Below are 23,390 nucleotides of genomic sequence, written 5' to 3' on the forward strand. Positions count from 1 at the left end.
ATGCAGATGACATGATACTATATATACAAAACCCTAAAGACTTAATACAAAAACTATTAGAACTGATAAACATATTCAGCAAGGTAGCAGGGCACAAGATTAACATACAGAAACCTGTAGCATTTCTTAAAACTAACAATGAAGTATCAGAAACAGAAAGCGAAAAAAACAATTCCATTTAAAATTGTGGCAAAAAAAATAAATACCTAGGAATAAACCTGATCTAGGAGGTGAAAGGCTTATATGCTGAGAACTATAAAACATTGATAAAAGAAATTGAAGATGATCCAGAGACATGGAAAGATATCCCATGCTCTTGGATTGGAAGAATTAATATTGTTAAAATGATACTACCCAAAGCAATCTACAGATTTAATACAATCCCTATCAGATTACCTATGACATTTTTCACAGAACTAGAACAAATAATCCTAAAATTTATATGGAACCACAAAAGACCCAGAATTGCCAAAGCAATCCTGAGAAAAAAGAAGAAAGCTGGAGGCATAACCATCCTGGACTTCAGACAATCCTACAAACTACATGGTATTTAAATGTTGCCTCGTTTTTTATCAGACTTGGCAAAGATTGTGCATATTATTCATCTTTTTTAAAGATCCATGTTTTATTTAATTTTTAAATTTTTATTGAGGTATAGATGATTTACAATATTGTGTTAGTTTCAGGTGTACAGCAAAGTGATTCAATTATACATATGTACTTACGTATATACACATATATGTTATATATACATACATAGATATATACTATATATTCTTTTTTAGATTCTTTTCCACTGTAGGTTATTACAAGATATTGAATATATTTCCCTGTACCATACAGTAAATCCTTGTTGTTTATCTATTTTATATATAATAGTGTGTATCTATTAATTCTGTACTCCTAATTTATCCCTCCTTCTCCGTTTCCCCTTTGGTAACCATAATTTTGTCATCTAGGTATGTGAGTCTGTTTCTGTTTTGCATATAGATTGATTTGTATTGTTTTTTAGATTCTACATATGAATGATATCATATAGCATTTTTCTTCCTCCAACTTATTTCACTAAGCATAATATTCTCTAAGTCTATCCACGTTGTTGCAAATGGCAATATTTCATTCTTTTTTATAGCTGAGTAATATTCTGTTGCATATATATATACACCACTTCTTAAGCCAGTCATCTATTGATGAACACTTAAGTTATTTCTGTCTTGGCTATTGTAAATAGTGCTGCTATGAGCATTGGGATGCATGTATCTTTTCAAATAAGAGTTTTTGTCTTTTCCGGATATATGCCCAGGAGTGGGATTGCAGGTAACAATCATATGGTAACTCTATTTTCAGTTTTTGAAAGAACCTCCATACTGTTTTCCATAGTGGCTGCACCAATTTACATCCCTACCAACAAACAGTGTAGGAGGGTTCCCTTTTCTCCACATCCTCTCTAGTATTTATTGTTTTTGATGATGGCTATTCTATTTTTTAAATTTTTTATTTCTTTTGTATTATTTTTGGCTGCATTGGGTCTTCATTTTTGTGCGTGGGCTTTCTCTAGTTGTGGCGAGCAGGGGCTACTCTTCGTTGCAGTGCACAGGCTTCTCATTGCAGTGGCTTCTCTTGTTGTGGAGCATGGGCTCTAGGCAGGCAGGCTTCAGTAGTTGCAGCATGCAGTCTCAGTAGTTGTGACACGTGGGCCTTAGAGTACACGGGCTTCAGTAGTTGCGGTGCGTGGGCTCAGTAGTTGTGGCACACAGACTTAGTTGCTCTGTGGCATGTGGGATCTTCCCGGACCAGGGATCAAACCCGTGTCCCCTGAATTGGCAGGCAGATTCTTAATCACTGCACCACCAGGGAAGTCCCTGATGATCGCCATTCTGACAGGTGTGAGGTGATAACTCATTTTAGTTTTGATTCGCATTTCTCTAATAATTAGTGAAGTTGAGCATCTTTTCTTGTACCTGTTGGCCATGTGTATGTCTTCTTTGGGGAATGTCTATTTAGGTCTTCTACCCATTTTTTGATTGGGTTGTTTGTTTTTTTGACATTGAGTTGTATGAGCTGTTTGTATACTTTAGAAATTAATCCCTGGCGGGTCCATAGGTTGCCTTTTCATTTTGTTTAAGTTTCCTTTGCTGTGTAAAACTTATAAATTTAATTAGGTCTCATTTGTTTATTTTTGCTTTTATTTATTTTCTTGCCTTGAGATACTACTGATAAAGATCCAGATTTTAAAATTTAATTTTTAAATTGTTATCTTCTGTTTAAAAAATGCTTTTTTACTTAAAACAAAATTTTTTTGCGTTTTCCTCTGGATACTAAAAACTTTCTTTTTTCTCCAGCCTTTTTAATAAATGCACTAATTACAAAATCTGTATCTTTATATATATGAACTCTAGACTAAGGACCCTAAGTGTTGCTTTGGAAGTATTCTTTTAGGGTTTTATTTATAGTGTGCTCATTATCATTAATTTCTAGATAATTGTTGCATTTTTTTTTTCTAGGGCTGCAGTATCAAAGTACCATAAACTGGGTGGCTTAAACAACAGAAACTTATTGTCTCACAGTTCCAGAGGCTAGAATTCCAAAATCAAGGTGTTAGCAGGATTGATTCCTTTTGATTGATCCTCTGAGTGAAGGATCAGTTTTAGGCCTCTCTCACTGGCTTGTAAATGGTCATCTCCCTGTATCTCTTCACATAATCTTCCCTCTATGGAGTGTGTCTCCAAATTTCCCCTTTTTGTAAGAAATCTTGTTAGATTGGACTAGGTGCCTACTCTATTCCAGTATTACTTCATCTTTGCTTAACTGTTTACATCTACCATGATCCTATTTCCAAATAGGGTCACCTTCTGAAATACTGGGGGTTAGGACTAAAACATATGAATTTTGGGGGAACACAATTCAACCTGTAACAGTTCTTAACCCTAAATTGTTTAGAAGAATATTCTTTAATTTCCAATGAGAAATACTTTTTGTCCTTTGTTTTGTTGCCATTGTTTTTGGAATCAACAAATCACACTGTTTCTCTGTTCAGCAAGTGTAGTATGAAAAGTGTAGTATGAATATTTATCCTTTTTGGAATTCATTGAAATTATTTATTATTTGAAAATTGAATTGAGATATATATATATATATATATATATATATATATATACTTTTAAATCACCATTATTTGATCCAGAAACGTTCATGATTATTAAATCTTTTTGATGAATTATTGTCAGGAAGTGAATATTTTCATTTTTCTAAAGAAAACTAGAACCTAGGTTAAAGGAGATGCCTTGGAAGTTAAAAGGTGATTGAATAGCCCGAAGATCTCCTGAGAGATTTGAGACTTACCTCTAATGTGTTTACCTTTCAAAGAGAGATGAAACCTGGGGCAATCATTTATGTTCAGAAGAATTGTAAACCATTAGGGGGGAGAAGGATAGCATGTTTATAAACCCCTAGATTTATATTTCAGGTTTCCTCCTCTGTAAAACAAGAACACTGTTTTTGTGTATGTGCTTAAGTAGCATTACTCCAGAAAGGGAAATAACTGGGGCATGAGGAACGAATGTTGTTATTGCTGTAAGTAAATAATAAAAATCTGCCTTGATATAGGAAATTCATGTTTTCATTCAGATTGATATAAATAAATATCCATTTAAAAATGTACCAATTGTATGTTTTATAAATGCTATTGTGAAAAAACGAAATTCAATCAAGTACATTTAAAGATCTAATTGGCTTTATTCAATGATTCATAAATTGAGCATTATCCCATCTAGCAAATAGAAAGGAGCTCCAAGAAGCTGTACAAATGGAAGACTTTTTTTTTTTTTTTTGCGATACGCGGGCCTCTCACTGTTGTGGTCTCTCCCGTCGCGGAGCACAGACTCCGGGCGCGCAGGCTCAGCGGCCATGGCTCATGGGCCCAGCCGGGGCACGAACCTGTGTCCCCTGCATCGGCAGGCGGACTCTCAACCACTGAGCCACCAGGGAAGCCCAAATGGAAAACTTTTATAGGCAGAAATGGGTGAGGGACAAGGAAAGAGCAGATTGTTTCAGGCAAGGTCACCTTCCTTTAGGGGACAAAAGAGATCTATGAGGTGGATTACCTCACTGGTGCTGACCAGAAAATTCTAGACTGACTGGTTCCTGGGGGAGGTTGAAACGGCAATTAGGTTACGTATTAAGTCTTGGTCTGGTGGTATGGGTTTAGCCCAAGTGACTCTGTTTGGGGCCTTTTTTTTTTTTTTTTAATACCATTTTGTAGGGAGATTTCTTAGAATGAATAAGAGATCAAACAGGTTTTTAATATTCAAAAATTGAAATTCCATTTTCTTGGGGAAAAAACCCTAGATGTTCTGAATATCCCTTTTCATAGTTTTATTCTCCTGTGTTGCCCTATTAAGCAGTTACCTGCTGATATATTTTAGTAAATTTAGTTTTTTTCCCTTTTCATACTACCCTCTGCTACCAACTCTACATATATTTTGTCATAACTCTGTTAAAAGGCAAGTATATAAATAGTTTTGGCTTTTGAATATTGAATGTCACTGCTTTAGATTCTGGTTTGACAAGGGAATCTACATCTGTTTTCTTTAATGCTATTTTTCTCTATGCTGAAGAGGTTGCAATATTTTAGATGAAGAGCAAATCCTTAATAAATGCTTTTCTATGGCAGGTCAGGATAACACAACCATTGCAGTATCCAAACTACTAACACAGTTTTGCCATCACTTTTAAGAGAAAGGGGAGCAAAATAAAAATCAATTACATGACTGCAACAACATGGGATAAACTCGGAGAGAATAATGACCTCCTTCCACTGAAGGGTACTTTCTTAAAAAATAAAAGTTACCTACAGAATTGGTTTGAAGACATTTAGAATGCTGCCATTTTGATTAGCAAATAGTTCCATCTGAGGCTTCTGATTCTATATTGTCTAGAATAGCAAGTGCTACTATTATACAACATTACACATAGTGAAGTCAGTCACTGAGTTACACTCCAAGTCTCAGATCCTGCAGTGCAGTTTCCAAGAGCTGCTAATAGGAGACTTTCCAAACAAGTAGGAAGTCTTTTGCTGAGAATGGCAAATGTTGGAGGTTAAAAGATTGACCATGACCTATGCTTGTAGTTTTATATTGAAATTCAATTATATCACCTAGAATAAATGAGAAATCATGAGGAATTAGTGAAATAGAAAGCCTCATATATTTCCCTAAGTATTTACTTGCTTGAAGTATTAAACATTGAAATCATGGAGACACATTTTATTACAAACTTGGTTATTATATATAACTAGAAATTTGACCTTAACATGCTAAAGTTAGAAATTTTAGGTTAGGTCAGTAGACTGAGGTGGAAAAGAATATAGTTCTTTGAAATGAGACATAGTCTAGTCTCAGGGATTTCTTTAGTTGAAAAAATTTTATTTATTTATTTATTTTTGGCTGCATTGGGTCTTTGTTGCTGCGTGCGGTCTATCTCTAGTTGCGTCTAATGGGGGCTGCTCTTTGTTGTGGTGCATGGGCTCCTCATTGAGGTGGCTTCTCTTATTGTGGAGCATGGCCTCTAGGTGCGCGAGCTTCAAGTAGTTGTGGCACGCGGGCTCAGTAGTTGTGGTACATGGTCTTAGTTGCTCTGCGGCATGTGGGATCTTCCTAGACCAGGGATTGAACCCGTAGCCCCTGCTTTGTCAGGTGGATTCTTAACCACTGTGCCCCACCAGGGAAGTCCCTAGTCTCAGTTTTCTGAAGTGAGATACAATCCAATCTCTGCCCCTTACTTATTCTGTGTCCTTGGACAAATCACTCAACCTTCCTAAACCTCAGTTCCTTCATCTTTAAAATGAGAATAATATCTGTATTTTCCTCAGGACATTTGTTAAGTTTAAATAAAGTAATACATGTAGTTTATGTAGCCCAGTAGCTGGCACCTACTAAGCATTCAATTAATTAGCATTATTATTACTAACCCTAAACTAGAAAATGAGTTATCCTAAAGATGTAACAGTCCTCTACAAGTTAGTCCATAAATATTTGTTATGGGCTAGGCATTGTTACAAGTGCTTGGGAGAAAGTGATAAGTAAGACAGACAGGATCCCTGTCTTCAATGAGTTTACATATTAGTGGATGTAAGGAAGCTGGATATAGAAAAACAGACAGTAAACATGTAAACTAATATAGAACAAAGTGAAACAATTTATATTATGAAAAAAACATGGGTAAAAAATAGAAAGGTACTGGAGTGGTGAGGACTGTCTTAAGAAGTAGCATTTCAATAGAGGACAGCAAGGAGAAGGGACAGTAGTGCAAAGTAGTATGCTAATGAGCTTGTCATCACTTTAAGACCCATAAATGCCAGTTACTTGTAGCAGAGTAATATGGAAGGTGAAGGTGTCATGAAAGGTACATAGTGAGCAGTAGGTGGGGATGTATCATAGAAAATTTTGGAGACCATCATCGTTAAGGAATTTGGAACTTGTTGATTTTGTATAGGAAGTCATTGAAAGATTTTAAGCAAGAAAGTGACATGACCTGGATTACATTTTAGAAGTGTCCTCTGATTTTTCAGTTAGAGGCAACAGGATGAATTGAATGGGAGGTAGGAACAAAAGAGAGAAACGCTAATGACCTTAGGGTTCATCTGTGTAAGCAGACAAAGAGATGGACTCATGTTTTCCTTCTTGACCAATTAGAATAGACTATTAATAATGACATAGTAATGTGCAGACAGAGAAAAACAAACAAACAAAACTTCAAAACAAAAAAAGAAGGAACCAACCAAGTTATTATGAATTTAACATTTTAATGCAGAAACACCACATTCTCAGAAACCATTGACATGTTTGGTTTGGTACTTTCTCTCTTACTATTTTGAGTGACTTCCTCAGGCAAATGTATCTCCATTTATTGGCATTCTAGACAGCCTTCCCACCTCTTTGAAAAACAAAGAGGATGAAGGATATTTTTGGTTTATCTACACTGCTCAGGAAATGTTTGCCTTAGTTATTTGTGTAACATATGTGAAAAACTTTAAAGTATAGTGAAAAACGAGGAATGTGAAGTATATAGAAATATAACTTTATAGTGTTGAATTTTAGAAGATTATTATAAAATCTGTCAGGCTACCATTCAATAATGTTTTATCACATTTTTTATAACCTTTTCATAATTAAAAAAAAATTAAAAATAACCTCCTTCCCCACAAAACAAAATGAAAAACAAACTAAGATAGGTTTCCTAAATTTAAATAGAAAGCCAGTAAACAAAAAGGCAGAAACTACAAAATGCTGTATTTCCTTTGGCTGGAGTCAGAGGGATTTGAAGTATGAGAGGGAATCATCTCACCATTGTTGGAGGGGTGGCCACATGAAAAACAAGAGAAGAACTTCAGGAAAACTCTAGGAGCAAAAACTGCCCCCCTATGCACCCCCATCTCCAGCAGACAGACAGCCAGGAAACAGGGCCCCAGTGACATAAACACAAAGAACTGAATCTAGGGAACAACCTGAAGGAACTTGGACGTGGATATATCTCCAGAGCCTCCAGCAAGGAAGGCAACCTTGCTGACATCTTGATTTTGGCTTTGTGGGACTTTAAACAGAGGACACAGTTAAATTACATTGTACTTGGATTTCTGATGAACAGAACTGTGAGATAATAAATAGATGTTGATTTAAACTGCTAAATTTGTGTAGATTTGTTATGGTAACAATAGAAAATTAATACAACTTGTTAAAAAAGACAACAGGCCCAAAATGGAGTCACTCGTGCTAAGCCCCAGGTCAGCAAACCAAGACTTAATACCTAACCTGACTGCAATTTCAACCACTCTCAGGAATGTAATCTTAAACCAGTCCATCTGGAATTTCCTGGTCAGCACCAGTGATGTAATCCACCTGATAGACCCCTTCTGTCTCCCAAAGAAAGATGAGATAATCTGCTCATTCCTTGTCCCTGCCCCCTTCTGCCTACAAAATCTCCCATTTTGTATGGCTCCTCAGAGCTCCTGTATATTTGCTAGATGGGATGCTGCCCGATTAATGAATTATTATTATTATATTTTTTTGGTAGGAGTTTATTTATTTATTTTTGGCATGTTGGGTCTTCGTTTCTGTGCGAGGGCTTTCTCTAGTGTGGCAAGAAGGGGCCACTCTTCATCGCGGTGCGCAGGCCTCTCACTATTGTGGCCTCTTGTTGCGGAGCACAGGCTCCAGATGCGCAGGCTCAGTAGCTGTGGCTCATGGGCCTAGTTGCTCCGTGTCATGTGGGATCCTCCCGGACCAGGACTCGAACCCGTGTCCCCTGCATTAGCAGGCAGATTCTCAACCGCTGTGCCACCAGGGAAGCCCTAATGAATTATTTAATAAAGCCATTTGATCTTTAAATTTACTCGCTTGAATTTTGTTTTTTAACAAACTGATGAACAGGGAAGGTAAAGAGTAGGACACAAAAGAGGAAAGACAACCCTTAATATTTGTTTATATAAAATTACTGTCCATAATGTATACTACTGATTGTGTGAAATGATTTGCCTTCCCTTTGTTTTTAAAAAGAGAATTTTGAAGTGAAGAAAATATTATTTTCAGGTAAGAATTATGCTTTATTTCAGGATAGGGTAATTTCACTTGGAAAGTTTTTTTAAAAAATCTTTTTTTAGCTATATTATTTCATTAAGTAAAGCTTAAAACTAGTAAAACTAAAAGATTCTTAGATTCCAAAGGAACATTGCACATTGTTTTTTTATCTTTGAAGATTATGTGATTTTTATCTGAGCAAATAGAAGAGATTTCTGGAATATTTCATCTACATTATTTTGTATGACCCTGGGCAAGTCACTTAACCTCCCTGTGACATATCTTCCTAGTGTGAATATTGATGGAATCTACCTCATAAAGTTGTCGTAAGGGTTAAATGAGTAGGGAATCAGGGGTTAGAATTATAGACTAACAGGAACAAAGTTTTGTATTGTTTTATCTAAAGGTATTTCTGTATGAAAGGTGGGCTATTAGATATATATGCAGAGCTACAGATGCGTACCCCTAAAACCTACTTGCATGAGAAAAACTCACTTGTTTGATTATTTGTAGCTACTATTTCAGATAAATGACCTGTCTTTTATATCCTCTCCTGCTCTATCGTTAGCCCATTGCATCTTAGACATCCTTATTTTCTCTATTTCCCATTGTTATGGTAAATTATTAACCTTCACAAAGCTGCTCTGTTACAAGACAGCCAATAGAAGTCCATAAATAAAAATATTGTATCCCCTGGTTTTATTGTATTACAGGAGAAATGCCTACATTGAAATAAACTACCCTGTAAACTGGGGTGCAAGAGCTATATCGTATTCAGCTTGAAAAGATGTTGACAGCAGTTCCTGGGGCATATAACAAGTACTTAACAGATGTTCAATAAATATAAAATATTTCACCTCCTTGACGTTAAAATTCATTGTTATCAAGAGAATTTAACTTTCTTGTTAGATTTTTTCTGTTTCCTCTTCCTGGCTTCAACTGTCTAAATCTAGGTACAATTTATTGGCTCTTGATCATGCTTCTCTGAATTCTGAGTACTTCTCCTATTAAATAACTCTATTATAAAATACTCAAGCTGTTTTCCAGCTGTATGCTTTTCTTGTGGCCTTGAAATAGCTTTCCTAACCTTGAGCATTCTCTGCTTTGCAATTTTTTTGCTAGGCTGAGAGAGCTCTTCCTCTTTCCTAAGATAGTTCATGATCTGCTTGAATTTCTAGCCTCTGCTCTAATATCATCAGATCTGTCATTAGTCTTATAATGATCTTTTCCCCATTAGAGAAGACAGAATTTCACTAATTCCTTCCTTTCATCTAAGAGTGAATTTATCAGAGGGGGAAATAGGAAGAGAAATAAAGAGATGTGATGTTATCAACATCACTCTCTATTTGAAGAGATACTACCTGAGTTATCTTCTCAATATGACTCATAGATGGACAGGTGTGTCAAGAAGTTCTTTATAACACTAAGAAGTGTCTATCAAAGTACTTAATGCACTTCCTTCTGACAAACAGGGGAAATTGAAACAGTTGACCCTAGTACCTCCAGATAATTACTATCCACATCTCTGTGATTCAGCAACTTTGAATTGCTAACAGAGTGCTAAATTACCAGTGTTATGCAACTGCCCTCCCTACTGATTTCAGAGCAAGGTAATGTGTAACCTCAGTTATTGCAAGTAATCTTCTGCGTCTATAAAGTGAGTTAGAGTGCTGCATATGCATAGAACAGCAAGTTTAAATTACAGTTATAGTTCATTAAAGTGAGCTCTATTCCTCACTTAAATCAATCGGGCTGCACAAACAGATGCCGTTTATGATGTATATGTTTTCTTTTTACTTTTTTCTGCGCATCTTTCTTGCGGAGTTAAGTAAAGGTATTCTTTAAACTTAGTATTGAGTTTCTCGGCAGTAGAAGCTGGGCCATTACTCACCAAAATGATGTCACCAGATTTTTTACATCAAATGCCTCATTACTTTTGATAACTTTGTCCTTATAATAACAGTCCTGACCTCATTATTTACCTGTGTTCCTTATTTCTTTTCTAAGACCAAGGAAAAGTAAATAACAGTGGCCCAGTGAGACAGAGATGACGAAGTGAACTGGTAGAATTACCCCTGGCCTGGCCAGAGTTTGAGCTGAGTCATCCAGCTGGAGACTATTGATATTTTCCAGGCTCTCTTGCATCCCAGTGTGCTTTATTGGGTTAAGCCAATGGAAAGTGAGCACAAACCAATGTGACCATTTTCAGTTCTTGGTCTTAAGATATCGGGCATGTGTTCTTCCACCTCTTTCTGCAGGCCAGAATAAAGATGTGGCAGTCTCCCATTACTCCGCACTTCAAGTAAGATCACACCTTGCTTGGCAGAGTAATAAGATGAAGGAAACTGAGTTTCTACAGGACAGAATATAGGCCTCCCCAGCAGCATGAACTCTTAACCTTGAGACTAGTTATAAGAAATAAATAAATTTCTTTTAATTGAGCCATTGTTGCTTGGGGGTATCTTTGTTATAGCGACATACGATTTACCTTCACCTATACAGGCTGTTTTTCAGTTGCTACCTTGAATAATAACTTCAGTTTGGTTCTGTAAAAACTGTACTTGATTTAGAGGTAGGATGTAATTGTTGGTTAACACAACACTGGACTGAGTGAGACCCAGGAGAATATGGCTCAAGTTCAGGTCTGCAACCAGTGTAAACTTGAGCAAATTATTTAGCTTATCTTATTCATGACAATTATCACTATCAAATAATATCCTGAGCATTTACTTGTTTATTTATTGTCATTTTCCCTCCCAAAATATAAGCTGCACAAATACAATTAATTTAAATACTTTTTAAAACAAATTACTTATCTCTGGCACATAGAACAGGCTTTGAATAGTACATATGCAATAAATATTTGTTGAATTAGTTAGTTGAAATTTTCTGGGCCTCTCTATAAAATATAAAAATTGGATAAAATAATCTCTCAGGACCTTTCTAATTCTAACATTTTATGACAATTAGTTTTAATAAAAATATGGAAATTCTACTCATTATGGCTTTATTATTATCAAAATAAATTATGAATTTACATTAACATTCAGCAAATAGCTAATATGAAATAGGCACTTAACAAAGCCCTGGGAATAAAAAGGCCTGGGGGTAACACTGTTGGGCTTAAGGGGATGGGTGGAATTAGGGAAAGGTGGTGATAGATTATGAAATAATTACCCCTCACTTGGAATTAAGATGCAATGTAGTATGATAAAATATGACAAGTTATTAGAGACATGTAAAAAGTGCTGTGAGAACTCAAGGTAGAAGTGGAACTTTTTTGCCCTCAGGAAATAGAATGAGAAAGATTATAGATATTTAAGCTACCCTATGCCTTGGAAGAATTCCCTAGACAAAGACATTGAGAAAGTCATTTTGGGCAGAGAGAATAATATGAATGAAGTATACTCCAAAAATAACAAGTTAATTTGTTTGGCTAGGGTGCATGTTGAAAAGAGTAGAAATATATGTATAGAGATGAGGAACATATTTTGATGACAAAGAAATCTGACTTTATTTTGTACCAGCCTGTTTCTCCCTCACCCCCAGGGAAATGGCATGATAAATATTTTAGAAAAATGACTGTGGCAGCAGTGGTTCTGTAAGTGGGAAAAGGAAAGCAGAAGGAGTGACAGAGAGACTTGGGGGTGTGAAAAAGGGTGATGTATAGAACTAGTTAGGCAGTGGTGGTCAATGAAAAGCAAATTATCACATACATAAAAATGGTCATAAGTTGGTCATATTTTTGAAAATAGTCTACAGAACTTTTGTCACATTCTACAAGGTTAAGCCATGGAGTGTTTAACTTCCAAATATTAGACACTCAGATTCAGTCTACATTGATATTGCTGCATGACCTTAAGCAAGTACCCTTGGTATGATCAGATATACATATGAGAGAGTTTATATTAAGTAAGTCGCTTATTCCTTTCTAAAATATGTAATTTTTAATATTGGATTGGTTCTCTTCTGCCTTGAGATTCCATAATATTATGTAATCCCCAAATTTAATAAAACTGTTTTCCCAACAGTTGTATTGAACTGTATATTTGAAATTGGGCATATAGGATTGGAAAATGTGCTCTATTTAGTAACATATTGATACATACTAGCATAATCTCAATTTAAATCTTTAAAAAGTAATTTAAATAAATTAACCACTGGAACATGGAAGCAACCTAAGTGTCCATTGACAGATGAATGGAATGGGTAAAGAAGATGAGGCACATATATACAATGGAATATTACTCAGCCATAAAAAGAAACAAAATTGAGTTATTTGTAGTGAGGTGGATGGACCTAGAGTCTGTCATACAGAGTGAAGTAAGTCAGAAAGAGAAAAACAAATACCGTATGCTAACACATATATATGGAATCTAAAAAATAAAAGATTATGAAGAACCTAGGGCAGGATGGGAATAAAGACGCAGACATAGAGAATGGACTTGAGGACACAGGGAAGGGCAAGGATAAGCTGGGACGAAGTGAGAGAGTGGCATGGACTTATATATACTACCAAATGTAAAATAGATAGCTAGTGGGAAGCAGCCGGATAGCACAGGGAGATCAGCTCAGTGCTTTGTGACCACCAAGAGGGGTGGGATAGGGAGGGTGGGAGGGAGACGCAAGAGGGAGGAGATATGGGAACATATGTATATGCATAACTGATTCACTTTGTTATAAAGCAGAAACTAACACACTATTGTAACACAATTGCACTCCAATAAAGATGTTAAAAAATAATAAATAAATATATTAACCACTGGAGTAAGTAGGAATGAGAATAGGTGACATATTATTTTATTAAAATATTTTCCTTTTGTGTTTTTTTCCTCTTTCCCTTAATCTACCTAGGTTTTAATCATAAAGGGAAATTTGTCCCAGAAACTTATTTTTCATCCAACGTGTCTAGACATGTCAAGAAACCTCAGAGAAAAATTGATTATTTGAGGAAGGCAGGACGAGAACAGGCTGTTTTAATTTCTTCTGATCTTTTTCTCTAGACACCTAGATTGGCAGAGAAAGATTGCAGAATTCTTCTGAAGAGGTGACTGCGGTGAAATATCTTCCCATAGAGGGAAGAATAATAATATGAAGCAACTGCTATTGGTACATGGAAAACCAGAAACTGTTAGCAAAGTCATGATTTTTCCAAAGCAAGAGAGGAATAGAGATTAGGACTAATTCTTCCTTTAGAAATCTGTATTGTTTTAAATTTCTCTCTCCGGGTCTGGAGATTTGGAGAAAGTAGGAAGGGATTCCAATCTTCTGTGTACTTAAAGGTGCTGAAATCTATCTAAGGAATTGGTATAGAAAAATTCAATATTTCTCCATTGTCTGTTTTATAAAATGTATCACAGTAAACAATATTTTTCCACCTTATGAATATTGGTTCTCTGAAGCTTAGGAGGAGAAATCCATTGCTTTTGAAATGAGACGATTTTTTTAAAAACTAAGGACAAGTTGTCTTAGCAACACTCTGCTGCTAATGGAAGGGTTGGTATTAAAATGATGACTTCCTCAAAAAATCACTTGGTCAGTAACAATTTTCAAGGGTCTTAACGGAAAAAGTCAAGAGCAGATATTTTAATGTTATAAAGAAAAATTAAACTTTTATATTTTGAGCACTCAGAAAGAGATACTAGGGTAATAGATGATTTTTTTTTATCCTAATAATTTTGTTTTTGTTTTTGTTTCTTGCGGTACGCGGGCCTCTCACTGTTGTGGCCTCTCCCGTTGCGGGGCACAGGCTCCGGACGCGAAGGCTCAGCGGCCATGGCTCACGGGCCCAGCCGCTCCGCGGCATGTGGGATCTTCCCGGACCGGGGCACGAACCCGTGTCCCCTGCATCGGCAGGCGGACTCTCAACCACTGCGCCACCAGGGAAGCCCGTATCCTAATAATTTTAAAACACAAGAGTCACAGAAGTGTGATAATGTTTACGTACTTTGTCACTAGCCTAACCCTACGTAAATCTCTTCTATGGTTTCCCTGTCAAGTGTTTTTCCGCCTGTGCATAAATAACTGGTGATTAGTGACGTGGCCACATTGAATTCTCAGATGCAGAGTCGTAGAAGCTTTTGTTTATTTTAGTCCACAGTATGCCTTCTGCTAATTACATGTAGGTCTTTTTTTGGCATTTTGATCACATAGTGTAGTTCTCTTTCCACTTTTCTTTCAACTTTTCTGCATGTTGTGTGGTTGGTTACTCCCCGCTGGATTCGTTTTGTTTGGTTACTGTTATCTAACACAATGATGTGTGTTTACTAACATGGTGAAGTCTTTTTTAGAACTTAACGTAATACTGTAAGTTTGATTTGGTAAGTAATGTATTCAGCAGAAAGATTACCTCCTCAGTTCTAGACATTTCTATTAATACAGACTAAAACCAAATTCACCTTTATAGAGGTTATATATGGACATTTACGTATCTTTCATTCAATTAAAAACTAACAAGTTTTTCTCATTAATATTTATAAACCGGCTCCCTTCCCTTCCTCCACCTAATCCCCTTCTGATACTTATATAGTTGTTTGGGAGACCTCACAGTAGGGCCTTATTCCAGTATTATATTTTACCCTTGTCACAGTATGTCTTCTCATCTTTCTAAAATTATGTAAACTGGAATGTAACACTTCAAAGTTCAAGATCCCTTTTCATCACATCACTAGTTGTAGTCATTTTTAAATTTAAGGTAGAAGATACTAAAGTGTCACTTGAAAATAATTCTGTCTGGGATATAAATCGAAAGAAATGGCAAAGGATTTAGAGACACTTGTAAAGAAAATCGGTAATAATGCTTCTTGGAGCTTTGCTAAGTTGTAAAGATCATCCACTGTGCTAATAATAGTGGGAAATACAGTGTGTGGGTAGTTAATGTTAGATCACTCAAATACCCTTTAGAAAGCTTCAAATATAAGAAAAGCCTGAAAGAAATGGATGAAAGGGAAAATCTATGTAATTGTTGTTAGCCTAATGGGAGATGCTTGTTTGAATCTTTACCCTAGGAAACTAACTAAATTACTGTCGTAGAAGCAATTATGTTTTGTGCTTTCATCTTTGCACATGTTCCCTCCTGAAATAACTGCATCCATTACACAGATGGGATTGGGATGGTATCCCAGTTTCCATCCCGATTTCATACAGAGCCTCTTTTCTGACATAGGCACATTAGGGAAACGCTCAAAAGGTGTTTGGCTCACAGGAGAACTAAAAATTCATACGCTCTAGTTACACAATTAGTTAATGAGCCTATGAGTAAACAGCCTTGCTTAAATATAAAAAAGTGTGCTTTGAAATGTCTTATCTGTGTCATGCATCTCATGAAAAGTCAAAAAAATTGCAAAATTTAGAGCTGAAAGAAACGTTATTTTGTCTTTGCATCATATGGTTGTGATTGGGGATCACCAAGGGAATTCATGTGCGTTGGAATCACCTGGTGTTTTAAAACATACCAGTTCCCAGGCTCTTCCCCAGACCAATTAAATCACACTTCCCAGGGCAGTGGATGTCATTTCTGAAGAGGGAGCTTTTAAAAATCCGGATGCCAGGGACACATTTCAAACCAATTAAACAAATTAAATCAGAATCTCTGAAGGATGGGGTCTAGATATCACAATTTTTAAAGTCTGCCAGATGATTCCAATGTCCAGACAAATCTGAGAACCAGGTGTAGGTCCCAGATATTTGACTGTTTATAAAGCTCTCCAGAGCATACTAAAATTCAGGTCATTTTGTGAATCATTGATTTAAAGAATAACTACCCCGAACAATTGTACAACCTCAGGCACCTAGATAGCCTTAAGAAGGACTAGGAAGTCTCATTTCTGGGTCCAATGTTCTTCCTCCTCCACTGACTTACCTAACACAATTTCTAAATTCTACCAATATTCTTTTTTTTTTTCCTTCTCTTTGTTTTTGGCTGTGCTGCGTGGCATGTGGGATCTTAGTTCCCCCACCAGGGCTGAACCTGCACTCCCTGCAGTGGAAGTGTAGATTCTTAACCACTGGACCGCCAGGGAAGTCCCTCTACCAATATTCTAAAATATCTGGTGCCAATATTTTTATTTTATATTTAACCATTGGTAGAGGGAAGTCCCTCTACCAATATTCTAAAATATCTGGTGCCAATCTATTTTTTTTTTTTTTTGGCGGTACGCGGGCCTCTCACTGTTGTGGCCTCTCCTGTTGAGGAGCACAGGCTCTGGACGCGCAGGCTCAGAGGCCACAGCTCACGCGCCCAGCCGCTCCGCAGCATGTGGGATCTTCCCGGACCGGGGCACGAACCCATGTCCCCTGCATTGGCAGGCGGACTCTGAACCACTGCACCACCAGGGAAGCCCTGGTGCCAATATTTTTAGACCATTAAAGTAGAAGACCTGAGAGTACTTACTAAGCCTTTGACAATATTTTAAAAGAATCTGAGGAAGGCATGTGAGGGTGATTCAAATACTTGCTGAATGAGTGGAATTGTGAGTGTGCCTATAGGAAGGGGAGGTCTCTGGGGCCTTGCTGTCAGCAGTGTACTGTGGAGAGTCATCTGCTGCTTCAGTCATGTATCTCACATTCCTATCACATCAGTGTGGCTCGTCCCAAATTACACAATATATGAAAAGACGGATTTACCAAAAGTGACAGAGAGAGAAAGTCATTTACTTCCAAATGTATTCTTTTGTAATGTGGTAGTATATTTGTTTTGTAGGGCTGCCATAACAAGGTACCACAAACTGGTGGCTTAAACAACAGAAATTTATTTTTCCATAGCCCTAGGGAGGCTGGAAATCTGAGGTCAGGGTGTTGTCAAGGTGCTGAGGTCTCTCTCTTTGGCTTGTAGTTGGACACCTTCTCCCTGTATCTTCACATGGTCTTTCCTCTGTACATGTACATGTCTGTGTCCTGATTTCTTACAAGGATACAAATCAGATTGCGCTAAGGCTCACCCTAACAACCTCATTTTAACTACCTGTTTAAAAACCCTATCTCCAAACACAGTCCCATTCTGTGGTACAGGAGGTTAGTATTTCAAAGTATGAATTTGGGGAGGAAGACAGTTCAGCCCATAATAGGTGGAAAGAGCATTATTCAAGCACGCTTGAATGTCTGCTGTTTGAAACACAGAGAGGACACTGCAATTAGCTACATCTGAAATGTACATTTTGATCACAGAATGATCAAAAAAAAGCGACAACTTCAAGGTTAGGGGCCTTATTAACATAAGATAATTGTGTCATCTTTCTGTATGAAAAGTGGTACTCACACAAATATGTATCAAAATATAAGTCTAGATAATTGTCAATTCACATGTACCCTGACACTTGAAGGTTTTCTTTGGATTTTTTTTTTTTTAATAAATTTATTTTATTTATTTATTTTTGGCTGTGTTGGGTCTTTGCTGCTGTGCGCGGGCTTTCTCTAGTTATGGCAAGCAGGGGCTACTCTTTGTTGCGGTGCGCGGGCTTCTCATTGCAGTGGCTTCTCTTGTTGCGGAGCATGGGCTGTAGGCACACGGGCTTCAGTAGTTGTGGCACGTGGGCTCAGTAGTTATGGCTCACGTGCTCTAGAGCGCAGGCTCAGTAGTTGTGGCGCATGGGCCTAGTTGCTCCGTGGCATGTGGGATCCTCCCGGACCAGGGCCCGAACATGTGTCCCCTGCGTCGGCAGGCGGACTCTCAACCACTGCGCCACCGGGGAAGCCCTCTTCGGATGTTTTTGACTATAGTAGCCTCTTCATTCTATGTGAATGCTCAACAGTTCTAACTCAATAGCCCAAACTAAACAAAGCAAAAAATTTTGACTGAGAAGTTTTTTATGATTGTTTTTTATTAACATGATTCATGTATGTTTGTTGCAGACACATGCATGAGCTTTCTCAGTATTCTGACATTAGAAACTATAGAAAAACATGGATGATTCAAGGAGGTTGATGGCCAGCACCGAGATAAGTGAAAAATCTCATTGTGATTTTTATAAACTAGAGCTGGCGAGGGCCTCACACTATTTCAAAACCATGGCATATGGTATAGTGCTTTGTGTTTTTCATAACTTTTGAACTACAACACATAGCAGTATTATATATTAGAAAATAATTTTCAAATCTTTTAAAATGTATTCTTTGATAAAATTTTAAGGTATCTTTTTCTATTTTTTAAAAATTGAGGTCCAATTTATTTGCAACAAAAAGTACTGGCTGTAAGAGTACAATTGTAACAAATGTTTACACCGAAGTAACCATGGCTCTGCAAAGATACAGAATATTCATCCTAGAGAGCTTTTCATGTCCTTTTCAAGTGAATTGCATTGAATCATCTTTTCTCCCATTTCCAATAAAATTTTCCTCATTCTTTCCAGCCTTTACTAATACTCTCTTCAGGACCTTTCTGCCTTCTGTCTGCTGCCCAGTGTCAAAAACCTTGACACGTCTTAGTTTACTTACATATCAGAATCACACGTGTAGTAATGATTTTAACTTAACCACTATATAGAGTTTTGCCTGTTTTTTTTTTTTTTTAAACTACCTATTAATGGAATGATGCAGTATGAATGCTATAGTGACTGGCTTCTTTTGCTCAAAGTATATGAGATTCATCCAATTTTTTCACAAGTATCATTTTTTCTCTTTTATTACAGTGTAGTATTCTACTGTATAACCTCAATTATTCATTCTTATGATGAACATTTAGTGTGTTTCTAGCTTGGGGCTGTTATAGTTTCTATGAAGACTTTGTGACTTGTTTTTTGGTAAAATTGTGCCCTTATTTCTCTTGGCGATATACTTAAGAGTGCAATTGCTGGGTCATAGGTAGGCATATGTTTAATTTAGATAGCTACTAAAAGATAGTTTTCCAAAGTGGCTGAACCTATTTTCATTCCCACCAGCAATGTACAAGAGTTACAGTTGATTCACATCTAGTTGCCCATATAGCCACACCAGAAGCCCAGCCATTGGGTTTTAAACTGAAAAATATGTGGTGCTTGAACAAATTGAAGATTTGATGAGTAAAGCATGAAACAAGTCCTTTTAGGTAGAAGTAACAGAAAATATTCTTCAGGTATTCTGCCATATTTAAATTGTGCTGTTTTCTCTTTTTGCATTTGTAATTATAATCACTGAATTTCTCTTATGAAAATTTTCAGTAATATGATGATACAGTAGTTTGTGACTCTTATCCCAGTACATATGCGAGACCAGACTGTTTTATTAAAATGGTCTTAAGAGTCACATTCATTAACCCCCTCTCTTTATAGACCATATAAATATAAACTAATAATGTATATTTTAAAATAATAGGGATTTAAATGTACATATTGTTTTTCAACAAACTTTTATATACAAATTTAATTTAAACTTAACAGTGCCCCTGAAGATGATATTATTTTCTTCTGGCATAAAAGGAAACAAAAAACCCCCAGATTTTATAGAGATTTCAGTTGCTAAAGTTCATAGCAATTTAATAACATATGTGGAACTTAAACCTAGCTTTTGTGGCTATAGATCCAAGGCTCTCTTATCTCTCTGTAAACAATAAGCGTATATTTAAAGCATGAATTCAGTTATTTTCAAAGTAGAAATGGTAATTGCAGGATTTAAATAAATCATACTTTTGACTGTACATCAAATATTTATATATAGTAGAATATAGCTTTACTCTTAAAATAAGATCCTTGTATAAATTTAATATTATATTCTAAAACTCATTGTTTGAAATGCAGTGAATTTGTTTATAGTAACCCTAGCATCTTATTATGAGAATAATTTTTTAAAAAATGGATATTTTTAAACTGAAGGGATATTTCACATATATTTTTATTCCACTTTGGTTGTCAATAACCTATATTGCAGACATCAGGATAACTCCTCAATCTAGTGCTCTGTGGTTTTAGGCATGCTCTTTAGTACCTTTGAAACAATAATGAAGCATTTAGAGGAAATTTCTTCCTGTTATTATACTAAATTGCTTTGTCTTGCTAGAATGTTCACTTGGTCTGTAGAAAGAATTCTACACTAGAAAATTTACTGTTTTTCTTTTTTAAGCTTAGATACACCAAACCAGTGTTATTTGAATTTTTTTGTTTCATAATCATCTATGAAAATATATAAGCCTAACATCATTGAGGCAAGAAAAATGATTTATTTAACTTATTTGATGTATTTTAAGTTTCACAAGGCATCCTGTCAAAGTAGACTGTCAGTCAGAAACTTTAGATTCCAGGCTTATATCTGAAGCTGAAAAATCATCCCAAATCTCATTTTTTCAACTGCAAAATAAGAGATTTACACTAAATGAAGCTCAAAGACCCTTAAGCTCTAAAAATATATGTACTCATTTTATGTATAGTTTTCTTTGGTTTTTTAAATCATCGTGACTCTGCCTACTATTGCAGCTCTTGTTTTGAAACAAAGGTTTTATTTTTTTTCCTTTTCTAAATGAGAGGAAAATACCTCTTGCCAGATTATATAATGCTCATTTGATTAAAAGCTGATGCTGGGGCTATATATTATGATATTAATATGAGAGTCTTTGTTTCAGGTTCTTCTGGGCAGAAGACATTATGTTGCTTTTGGATAGAATGCTATTCTTGCAGAAAGCTTGCTAGAACCCTCCCCTTTTGAAGAACCGGCCTTTATAGCTCTCCAGTCTTTTCGATTCTTCTAATTACATTCAGTGAGATTTTCATTTCATATCTCAATTGACTTGTATATTTGAATAGTATACCTTGTTAAGATAATTTCACAAAAATAGGCTTTATTGAGAGTTTATTCGTTTAGTATCTTTTAGAATTCATTAAAATTTTCCATCATAGTTGAACCTCATAAGCAATCGCTGGTATGTAGTGAGGATTCAAAATTGTTTTTTTAGTTGAATTGACCTCAGGTGAATTACCAATAAGGTGTTCCAAGTAAATGGAACCTAACCACTTTATCAAAATTTAAAAATTTTCATTATTATACAAATAATACAATTCCTTCTGATATATAATTGCTTTGTTTCTGAATTCTTTAAGATTGTACTGAGAAGAGTTGACTGCCTCACTCGCCATACCCAAGAAGAGTATCACCATTTTGATCACAAAGTATTGCCCTGTGCTTAGTAAGGCTTTCTAAATGATATATTCTATCATAAAATGTAGAGATGAGTCTACATTTTATAATGCCCCAGCCTTTATTCTGTGTCCATTTTTCACATTTGATCCTTTGAATCTTAGATAGCTAGGAGAGCTAAGAAGTAGCTAAACTCAGTAGGATAATGTGTTAAGAAAGTGGTTTTTTGACCATGTAAACCTGTACTTTCTATTCACAAAATCTCTAAAACTAATTTTATTTGCTTCAGTGGTCTTCTTTGTTGGTTGGTTCCTGACTGTGTTCCGTGTAGTTTATGTCATATATTTTCTTCAGATTAGTGGCATATTGCTACATTTTTAATAGTTATTTAATGTTCATTGAGAGAGGAAGGGATAAAGAAGGTGTGGTACATATATACAATAGAATATTAGCCATAAAAAAAGAACAAAATAATGCCATTTGCATCAATAATGATGGACCTAGAGATTATCATACTAAGTGAAGTATGTCAGAGAAAGACAAATATGATATCGCTATGCAGAATCTAACTTAAAAATGTTATAAATGAACTTATTTACAAAACAGATACAGACTCACAGATTTTGAAAACAAACTTATGAAAACAAACAAACAAACTTACCAAAGGGGAAACTTGGGGGGGAGGGATAAATTAGGAGCTTGGGATTAACATACACACACTACTATATATAAAATAGGTAACCAACAAGTACCTCCTGTGTAGCACAGGGAACGCTACTCAGTATTCTGTAATAATGTATATGGGAAAAGAATCTGAAGAAGAATGAATATATGTATAACTGAATTACTATGCTGTATACTTGAAACTAACACAACATTGTAAATCAACTATACCTCTATAAACTTTTAAAAAATAGTTATTTAAGACAAGTAACATAAAAAAAGGCTAGGTTATGTGTTACTGTGTGTATGGTAAAGTATTAGTACTGTTTTTGTCCCACAGAAGTTTAGGTTGTGAAATATTTTAAATATTCAGAGAAGTGGAGAGTACAACATTATCAACGATTTTATCTACCACCCAGCTCTATCAGATCAATTTTTCATTCTGTCTGTGTAGTTTTTTTTTTAAAGAAATAACACTTTACAGATATAATGGAAGTTGTTTCCCATTTCTAGTCAAATTATTTTTAAAAGATGTGTTACTCTTGGGGTTGATTTCTACCCTTTGCCTTGTTTTATTTTGTTTAAACTAGAATTTTTTTTGTTCATTCCTCTATTTAAGCAAGAAAAATTTAAGTACCCAATAGGTACCCTGCAGCACTGTGAAAGATATGAGGAAGAATAATGCTTCCTGTCCTTAAGAATTAAACTTGAGAGCTAGGGATGGGGTGAGGTCAGAAAAGAAAAATCACAAATCACTATCATACAATGATGATAACAAGTGGCATAAATAGAGTCAAATGAGCTATGGGTTTGAGACAAGAGATAGAATATCTGACTAGAAAGATCAGCTGATGCTTTGAGAAAGAGATGCCATTTAAATTGAAACAAAGTTTGAATTTTGTTTTCTTGAGATAGTTTTATGGTTTTCACCTATCGCTTGGTGAATGATGAATTCAATCAAATGGTGGTTCCTGTGTTTTTCAGCTGGAGTTTATCTCATTGAAAGTATTATAAAGTAGGGTCATTTGTTATCAGTAAATGGTAGCCTTCAAGTGGCCTTTTAACGACCTAATCAGGGATGTTACTGCCATGGTTGGAGCTGACATTTCTGAAAGG

Source organism: Orcinus orca, chromosome 5 (genome assembly GCF_937001465.1).
Source record: "Orcinus orca chromosome 5, mOrcOrc1.1, whole genome shotgun sequence".
NCBI classification, from domain to species: Eukaryota; Metazoa; Chordata; class Mammalia; order Artiodactyla; family Delphinidae; genus Orcinus; species Orcinus orca.